Source organism: Chanos chanos, chromosome 10, assembly GCF_902362185.1.
Source record: "Chanos chanos chromosome 10, fChaCha1.1, whole genome shotgun sequence".
NCBI lineage: Eukaryota > Metazoa > Chordata > Actinopteri > Gonorynchiformes > Chanidae > Chanos > Chanos chanos.
Window position 1 is genome coordinate 16,075,707 of NC_044504.1, and position 10,535 is coordinate 16,086,241.

Consider the following 10,535-nt stretch of genomic DNA (forward strand, 5'->3'; position numbering starts at 1 on the left):
CATTCTTGAAAAACATTCAACCCATTTAATCAAAAATTCTTCTGAAACAAAATAAAATAAGCATTTTATTCATTCTAAATTTATGCACAAGGAGCAAATGCTTAGATTTCATCACAAAGTCATTCCAGGTTGAAACAGTAGAAATCTGCATGAAGTGTTAAAACATACACATAGGATTAAACCAAGACAGGTTAACTTGTTTAAGCTTGGTGCAACAAAATTCTATGTATGCCAATAAATTTCATATTTAAATAAAAAGTTTCCTGCTTAATATCAACCTGTATTTGTTTAAACTAATGTACAAAGTTTGTTAATTATGATTGTCAAATTACAGAACATGCTCATTGAAATGGTTGTGTTCGATAATCTGAAATAATACCTATATGACAAAATGGATCGGCAGATGTTGAGCAGTTTTTCATAACTATGGTATTCAGGTGTATTTGTCTGCATGCATAAACAAGTGTTGTAGTACAGAATTTATAACAACCATTATTGTTGAAACATTGGGTAGTCCTGCACAGCTTAACTGCACTGTGACTATGACACACACGCCTATGTCAACATATTACCTAATTCTGGCTGGAGACTGCTTGAGTCCAGTGAGACTCTGCTTATAACAATGAATGAGTTTATCTGAGACAGGGAAAGTAGGGTGATTTTCCACCCACTGCTTCTGCCAACTTTAAAAGAAAACCATGTTGTCCTAATGGACTTAGTGCATGATGAGGGTTTGTTTTGCACTCACATTCTCTCTTTATTACTTCTTCCCCTCAGCAACTGCAATCAGGATATTGTCTCTGTGGTTTACTATTTAGCATAGTTCTATGTATGATTTGAATACACAGCTTAGATGTAAACAGATTGGTCTTGAGTTATGTCTGTTTGCACTAAATGAAGCACTGAAGCTCTTAGTACCTTATGGTCTCCCACAGGTTTTTATGGCTCTTTACACGTAGGTCAAATGCTTATGTGCATGGATGCTGACCAGTTATTCTTGAGGGAGTGTCAGGTTTCAGAAGCACCTATCTCTTTGCATAATGCATGGATGCAAAAACCATTGTTTTTTTTTGTTGTTTTTTTTGGGTCGCTGGTGTTTTGTACTACTACATTTGGCACTTTCTTTTTTTATACATATAAAATTTACCTGGTACACTTAAACCTGGCTCAAGCCTGGATGGTGAAGTAAAACACATAGCACTCTTAAGAGATTAATAAAGACGAGAACTAGATGTTTAAGTGCATTACTGATAAGGCACCTGCAGCACCAGAACAGATAAATGAACTTACGATCTTGTCAGTTCCGATGTCAGATGCTACCCTCAACAACAGCCCTCAGAGAATTCACATGTGAATCCTAGGTTTTCCAAACATCCTGGATAATTAAAATGTACTATGTGTAGGAGCCATGATAGGAACCTTGAGGGAGAGGGAGGGAGAGAGAGAGAGAGAGAGAGAGAGAGACTGAATGTGGTGTTGGTGCATGGATGTAAGCAGGTTTGTGTATGCATTGCATTGAAGACTTGTTACCCTTAGAAAGGTAAAATTTGCTGCAGAGCATCCATTGCAAAACATTTTCCAATAAGATGGCTGAAACTGAATGCAAATGACACCCTGCACTCATATATTATGTACACTATTCATTAGTGCCCTCTGGAAATTTTAGTTATCATATTTGACTCAATCCAGTAGGAGCTTGCAACCAAGCACAAGTCCCAAACTGGACTCACAGGTAAATTTAAGGACACATATCTACTCTCTGCAGGTGAACTGTTTATAAAACGGCTCCTTGTTTACATCAAACTGTTTTACTGGGTTCTCACTGGTGTTTCTATGTTATTGCATGAAATTCAAAAAAATTGTTTTAGGTGACTGAATGACTGAATGATTGAATTCACTGCCTAAGGCTCACCGGCCTAGTTTAGTCACATACTCATAAAATCAACTGTGAGATTCATGGCGAGAATTCAAAACTTTAGCAGTGAGTGTAAGCTGTACCGGAGGCAATGAATCAGAGAACTTATTCATTACTTGGAGGACGCATGAAAAGAAACCACCACCATACTCCAGCAAAGCGCTGAATGGGACAACATTATCACAAACTTCAATGGCAGATTTACAGGCATATGGCTGAGTAGCACCATAAAGATGAAAGACTTGTGGAAGTGCATGAAGATTGATGTATATAGAGGTCTTGCACTTGGTCCTGCAAATGAGCAACTGTTGCAGGTCCCACCCAGTTTGTCCACTCTGATGGTGACAGTCTTCTTCTGATGGACCACATCTGACCGACTTCAACACTACAGCCAGGCCTGATGGTGGGGACATTGATGGCAATGCATTTTGCTGGGAAATCTTTGCCAATTATTTTTATCAAGTTGTTGTCGTTATTGGTATTGTTGTTGTTGTTGTTCTTGCTGGTGTTGTTGTTGTTGTTTTTGTTAACCTATTCTTAGTTGCTGTATGTGTAGTTTGATAACTTATTTTTGGGGCAGGAGTTGAGCAGGAGTTGAGTCAAAAGGAGGGAATCCGTATTGATGAAGGGTAAAGAATGAATAAAGAATGTTTTTGTTCAGATGAGCAGACATGTCTGTTATTGTTTACCTTAATGCCAATAATACAGCAAAAACACAAGTCATCTTTCCCTATACTAGACATCATGATGTATTGGCTATTACATACTGTGAATCACTGTGAATAGGCCTCTTCAGTTTCTAAGAACACTGCACTTAAAGATGAAGAAAACCTAAATCAATAACGCAGCAACACAACACTCTCTTTCGCTTTAAAATTAAGGCTGGTGCCTTCATAAATGTATGTAATTACACAATTTTGCATTTGGACCAAACTTATATCAGAGTAGCCTACATATCACCATATATGGTGAAAGATACTAAAGTTGTAAGTAAAACATGACATGGGGATGTAAAATCGGGCTTTATCTGGTCTCTGGACCATTGTTTCATCACACTCACAGTTACATCTTGTAAGTGGGACAACTGTCCAAAGCAGACTACCAGGGTGCCAAAAGGAACAAAACTAACAAATGAAAATAATTACAAAAAAAAGGCATATAAAATAAATAGCCCTGAGTGGATTCCTGCAGTCAGTCCTACTCTCACTCAGTGGGAAATTAAATTGCCACTCACATTCACATCGTGACCAATGCACTGACACAAGCTAGTTTGCCAGGAGACAAACACCTACACATGCAATTGACGGATGTAATAAACTGCAAGAATTTATTGAACCTGGAAGATTGTGACAAAAAAAGCTTAACAATAGGAACAAACAAACATGCAATTAAAAAAAGAAAAAAGAAAACATGGAGAAACTGATCCAATGAACAGAGTCAAGGCTCATGGACAACACTAAATTTGGATGGATGAAATTCAGGTAATGTTGACACCTTTACTTGACCAGACAGTTCGTTTCGGAGGCAGTCATTATGAGTTTGGCACAAGAACTTATTATTTGGTTATTCAGTTACCTAACAAACATGGGGGATTGTCAGTCCTGTCATCCGATATCTGTTACTGGACACCTTTCAGTACCTGCCAAGTGCAGGTTTGAATTTCTTTCTTTAGACAGATCACTCAGAAAAGAAGGAAACACTAACTCTAACTGACCTAAAGTTTTGAAGTTTATGTACTTTGTTCTGATATTTTATTCACAAAAATGAAGATTCAATACAATAAGCACAACATTTTTTCTGAGCCAGTTAAACTATATTCTAGAATTCTTTGGGGCTGTCATAAATTTTTTTCAGGGGTTTTTAGGCAATGACTAGCTATTGTGAACTATTCCATGAGGTATGGAACTATGTTAGTTAGTGAGTCCCTCATCAGGACATAAGGTCTAGCTTAGAAAGTGCACCAACTCATATATAAGCCAAAAGGTTTCACATGATTTCATCCACACCCATTAACATAAATTTTTGAAGATGTATATAATACAGTAAGCTCCATGTTAGCTAAGCTGACTATTACAAGCTAGAGTACATATATATTATCCCCTGGTTTACCTTGCCAAAGTTTCTTTTGGTTTTGTGCTTTTCGATGTCCCCTTTCTGCAATTTTGAATGATTGTCTTGATTTCCTTTCATTTCTGTTTATTTTCATTTTGGCGTCATCAAGCTGTTGTCTGATCATTAAATGCACACAGTTCTTATGTTTCTCTAGCTTTAAAATGACAACAAACAACACATTTTGGAATTAATAGAAAACACTGTAATGTAATCCTCCTCTTTCAGTGTAAAGGCTGTAGTTTACAGTTTATCCAATAGTAATCACACACACACACACACACACACACACACACACACACACACACACACACAAATATATCCTTCATGCTGATGGCTACAAGTATGTCTTGTAGGGATTCTGGTGCAGCACGTGTGGATGCACACTCTGCAGTAATACCTGTTTTGTCCAACAGAGAGCAGTGTAGTCACAATCATGCACAAACACAGAGACACACTATGTGGAACCTCCTGCTGTCAGCAATGGCTATAATGACTAGATTTCATACACAAAAACAGAAAATAAGACTTACAACTACAGTGGAGACTGTAACATACTAAAAGGGAAAGAAGCACTTGGGCTCATGGGTTTCTGTACAATTTACATTCATCTACACATTCCTGAACCTCAGTTTATATATAAAAATTGTGCTCAGCAAAGGACATTATGTATCTAAATGTTGTGACTTGCCTTAGCATTAACTCTGAATTTCGGCAACTTCTGTGTGCAACAGAATCTCAGCTTGAACTCTTTTTCTCCTTGATCTGTGGGAGACTGAGCCCCATCTCAAACTCTGAGCTGTGAGCATCTGCCTCAGTAGAATCCTGGTGATTTACAAAAGACCTGATGAACCTTTCCTAATACACAGGTGACATGCAGCCTTATTTTTGCCTTTGGCTTGACTGTTTGCATGGAGTCTTCTCTATGAATACAAACTCAATCACATGTCTCAACAACTTTCTGGCTGCTTGTCTCACCCCTTTCGTGTGAAGACGATGCCTGGCTTCGTGCTCCTTTGAGCACCATGTAGGCAGGTGGTGAGACAGGTGGAAGGGTCCTGACAGCCCCATGAGTGAGTGGGCTAAGGTGGGCTGTCCTTTTGGTCAACCCCAGGCACTGCTGCAGGAGTTAGTACTTATACCAGGGGGATAAGCTCACTGGTTGATCACTGACTGGATTCTTTGCACAAGATTCTCTCCACCTTTTTAAGGTTGGTCTGAGATGTGTTAGAGTTCTCCATATCCAGATGATTCTTAGAACTGGCCTTCTTACTAGCAATGTAATTGAAGATGTGCATTATGCTCCTCCAGTGAATGAAGGATCCCCTTGCTTAGAGACTTGTCTTTTTGACTTAAGGTCGTAGATGTTTTCTGAGATTAAAAAGAACATAGTTCAGGGGATCTCAGTGGGTCTCTACAACAACAAAAAATGCAGTTAAGGCAGACCTTTTCATATAACTTGACAGCACCATGCGAACATCTTAATGTCTTGTCAGGAAAATGGCTTGACGTGTGGTCTTGTCCTTTTAGTTTTTTCCTCAAAGCACTTTTACACACTAATTTAATGAGTTTTACACATTAGTTTACAGAGACTAATACTTTCACCAGGGAACTTGACAGACAGAAAGGTATAAAAGCCAGAAGAAAGAAACAGAAAAAACTCACAGAAAAAAAAGGATTAATAAATAAATAAAAGTGGAAAAAGAAAAAGAGGCCAGGAAAGTCTACAATCTCATGCAGAAAAAGAGCTAATGCTCACATATGGGTATTACATCAATTACATCAACAACACAACACACATTTTCAAGGGGTAAACAGCATACTCAGTTACTCAGCATAGGAAAGAAAAGGTTGCCGCACAGTGAAGAACTTTTCAGTGGATCCTTAATTGGATCCTAATTGTTTCTATTTAAAAAAATGCCTAACATCACAGATCCACTGGCCAGTGGTGAGGGATGATCCTTTTTCCACTTCATATGACTCTGATGCCTTGCCAGGAGAGGGGAGTTGGCTGGGCTGTCTGAATGTGTTTTTGGTAGGTCGAGGTCATCCAATGGTACAGCAAAAAGTCCAATTAAAGGACTGGGCTCAGTTGTTATACCTGTTGTATCCAAAAGGGCTTCAAGAGGCTTAGAATGATGTCAAACTTGGTAAGGAGCAGAATATGTGGAAAAGAGTGTTGAGGGCTTGCTTACAAATACCAGAGGAAGGATTGACCTTTGGGGAAATTTCTGAAAGCTTGACCATAGACATATGAAAGTGATGAAGACTGTGTTCCGTACAGATACCTCAGGAGTGGATCCAAGAAAATATTTTTGCCCACTGCTCTTTTTGTGCCCCAAATATACTTCCAGTCATCATGTATTAACGAATATAAAGAATTTTCCATTTGAAATATAGCAGTGTATACATTCAGTATGACTCCCCTCATCTCTATCTTAAAATCTAAAATTAAATCAAGAGGTGCCTTTGGTGGTAGAGAGGGAATTTGGGTGAACTGAGTTGGCACAAAATATTTCAATAGTAAAAAGGTAAACTCATGTTTAGCCTGTTCATTTCCTCATACAGCACACTGACATTCTAAACACCCTTATTGTTACAACTGGTTTAAAGTATTCTCAATGACAAATATGCATTCGTGAGGAAATATGCAATGCACTGAAATAATAACCAGAACTTTGGGAGAATTTTCACTTTCTCAAACTTAATAAGGGCATAGCAGATCAGCAAGCAAGATTGTGACTGGTGAGATCTAGGAGTGAGGTGAAATTATTCTTAAACAGATGAGACAAAGATTTTGTGAATGATATTCCAAGATGAGTAAATGTATTATGTGTTATTTTCAAAAGGCAGTGTGTGAAGTAGGATCTGACTAGCAGTTGTTGAGCGGTTGTTGATGGGTAAAAGCTCACTCTTATCAAGGTTAAGATGCATAGAGAAGGACATTATCTGCATATAGTGAAACTGTGTGTTCCTGATTTGCTATTATATCATTTCACATCATTACATTGTTGGATAAAGGGTGCAAGTGGCTCCATTAGAGTGCAAAAAGCAGTGGGAACAATGGACACTCTTCCCTTGCATCACACCAGAGTGGAGAATATGGTGAGTGCGATAAATCAGCATAATTATTTGACCACATAAAAGAAAAGTTAGACCAAATCTAAACTGCTGAAGAACATAAAACAGGTAAGACCACTCCGCATGATGGAAGGCCTCCTCAGCATCCAGAGACAGAAGTACCTCTGGTTTCTGGGAGGAAGAAGAAGTGTAAAGGATATTAAATATATGTCTGAGGTTGAAAAAAAAAGAGACCCATCCTGAATGAAGCCTGTCTGGACAGAAGCAATAAGAGTGGGAAAAACCCACTCAAGACTTTGGGCTAATACTTCAGCCAACATCTTAACGTCTACGTAAAGAATGCTGACACAAGGCGCTTGGGTGGCACAGTGGAAAAATTATTGGCTTAGCACCATGGAAAGCTGGGTTTGCATCCCTTTAGCAGTTCATCCACACAGGCTTAGAGGGTAGTGGGAGGAGCAGCTAAGAGAGTCTTTGGCCTTCTTCAACAGCAAGGATATTAATGCCTGACAAAAGAACAACAGGAGGATGGAGGAATCTGAACTTTCTTGACATGCAGCTGCAAGTGTAAAATGCTGTGGGAATGTGCTCTGCATCTATGTAATTGTGTTATTTACTTCATCCAGGGTAATAGGGTAGTCTGGGAATGCCTTTGAATCTTCGTCAACAGATGGAATGTGCAGCTATTCCAAAGAGAATTTGTTGAACTCTGGTTCTGGGGAAATTCAGATAAATACAGATTGGAATAGAAATCACTAAATTGCTGGTTAAAGTCCAAACAGTTTGTTAAGAGACCTGACTCAGAGTTCATTTGGTCATTCACATGTGTGGTAAGGTATGGTATGTCTCAGTTTGTGTGCCAAAACTCTACTTGGCTTTTCACTGTGTTTGTCAGACATGTGTTTTGTCTTCAGTGGAGCCCACTCTGCCTGCCCTGTGGAGAGAAGGTCAAACTCTGTCTGATGCATCATCTGTTCCTTAAACCATTCCAGCGAAAGGGCACCTGCATAGACCCTATTAGAATCTGAAATAAACCGTGATAATTCTGCCGTTCTAGCTATGCCTGGCTTATGTAATGAAGCGCTAAATCTGCAACTTCTCGTAAGGAGAGGTTGGAGAGGTTTGATCTTTTGAGTAAAAAATGTATATATCTCTGTGTTTAAATAGGTAATGAAAGATGCACCAGAAAATAAGATTGAGCTAGGCCTCCACTTTGAATCACTGGGTCTACTGTTGGGGAGAGGACCAATTCCAATGTTAAAGGAGCATGATCAGAGATCATCATACTATTGTAAGCACATAATTGTACGAAAATGGAGCAAAATATCTTCTAGAAAGGTATGGTCAATCTGTGAGTAAGTGTGATGGACAGTTTGTTTGACAGAGTGTAAGACTCCAGAAAACCACTTCGTCATCCTCTACTGTACCTTTTTCTATGCTCGCATCAGTCCCAACCAGAAGAATATTCTGTTGCTGGCCTTTTCCTTCCTAGTCCACACATTTCTTCTTCAAACAGTGCAATCTCAAACAATCTCAGACTGTAGGGAGTTCACTATCATAACGGATGAAATCTGTACTGTGGCAGAATGTTCCAAGTTGTCTATTTGCTTGCTGATTTGCAAGCTTGGGGTTACATGTAGTTCTTCATGAATGGAAGACATTTTTTGGTGAAGGGCATGTGTCAGTCTTTATGACAGGGGATTCAGTTGCTGCCATTATCATCTCCATGACATTTGGTGCAGGTACATCAACTTCGTTGGGTGCCTCTTTGCAGGCAGTAGCTGTATGCGAGACTGGGCCTGTCTTTTCATAAGCTGTCATTACTGAAAGAAATATGCTTTTGCTGGACTGCTATTGTAGCTGCATAATGCTAATATATCTCACATTAAAATTTATTCTAAATTTATACTATACTACGGCTTCACATACAAAAGGTTGACTGGAAGTCCCCCGATCTTTTAATTTTGGTGTACTCCAATAATGTTGAGATGGCATCCATTTAGAAAGGATCACAGGTAAGCTCATCATACTCAGTATGCCTTTGGTGCCACTAAAGAGTATGATCTTAGTCATTCTCTCATGAGGTGGGGGCGTTTTCGTGTCCTGAATGTTGAGGTGGGAACTGGAGGAGCTCTTGAATTCTGTCATATACCTGTAATCTTCACTGTGTTAACAGGGGTTATTCTCATGTTAGCCTGAGGAAGTTTCTATGTCAGTGTAATTTGGTCCTCTCCATGAAGTGGCATAGACTTTGTCTGAAAGCCTCAAGTCCAGTGAGGAAACAGGACTGGCTTCTACTAAAACTCTTACTTGGGCCCTGGCTGGCCACACAGTCTCATTTGGAGAGCATTACTCCTTTACTATGTCAATCAGCTCCATGGCAGTGTTACTGAACTCCACCTGTGACCTCAGTCTCACAGACAAATTGAGGGCCCTGGTCTGTCCACCTTTTCAGATAAGGGGCAATGATGATGTTGAAGACAGCCTGGATGAGGCTGTGATTTGGGGCTTGGGTGGTTAAAACAACACATTCCTCCATACCCTCTGACCTTCCTTCACACCAGTAGAACAGCATGATGGGCAGTGTTTAAGTCTGTCTCTGTCCACACCCACCTCTGTCAGGAGACCCTGCCTCTCAGACATGTGTCACTGCTTCGCCCCGTTTCTTCATGGACGCCTCCATTAGGTGTTTTCTTTTATCAGTACAATTTCCCTCATCCATGAATAACATGCACACAAGAAGTATAATATATTCAAAGTGAAATATTGCATATTCTCTGAGGGTCTACAGCAGCATTTAGGTGTATCTATGTATTTTGTAGTGTCTGTAGTATTGGAATAGTTGTATATATTTACCTAGTCTTTACGTATTATTTACGTAATTACCATCCTTCTCTGGGTGTGTGTGAGTGTTTGTATGTATGACTGAGAAACTGTTTATCTTGTGATAAATGTTACAATTAGCGCTCAACATTGGGAGAAAAACACACTTCTAGAGGTTTGTGTGCTCTGCCGATTTCACTTCTCACACATATTTCTTTTGCAAGGCAAGTATTCCTTAGAACTCCCATACTAAACAGTTCATAAGTACTGAGTATACAGTGAGGTCAGTATGCACTACACACCATTAGTAAATTTATGTTAGTAGCAAATTTATTGTACTCTGTGTGGTGCTGTAAGCTGAGTAGCTTAATTTTTGCTTAAGTAGAAAATTTAGACCCAGTGCAGTGAGACACAAATAGGGGTTCTGTACATAATTTATCTGGATTACAAATTGTAAGATGTAGAAGACATTTAAAATGTTTTATTTTTTCAGCTGTGTTTTTCTGCCCCACTATTTGTAAAAAGGACTATAGAGATAATAGAGGTTATAGACTGGCGTCACTGTTTGTGAGGGGAAAAAAGGCACAATTATCTTTTTTTTAACGAG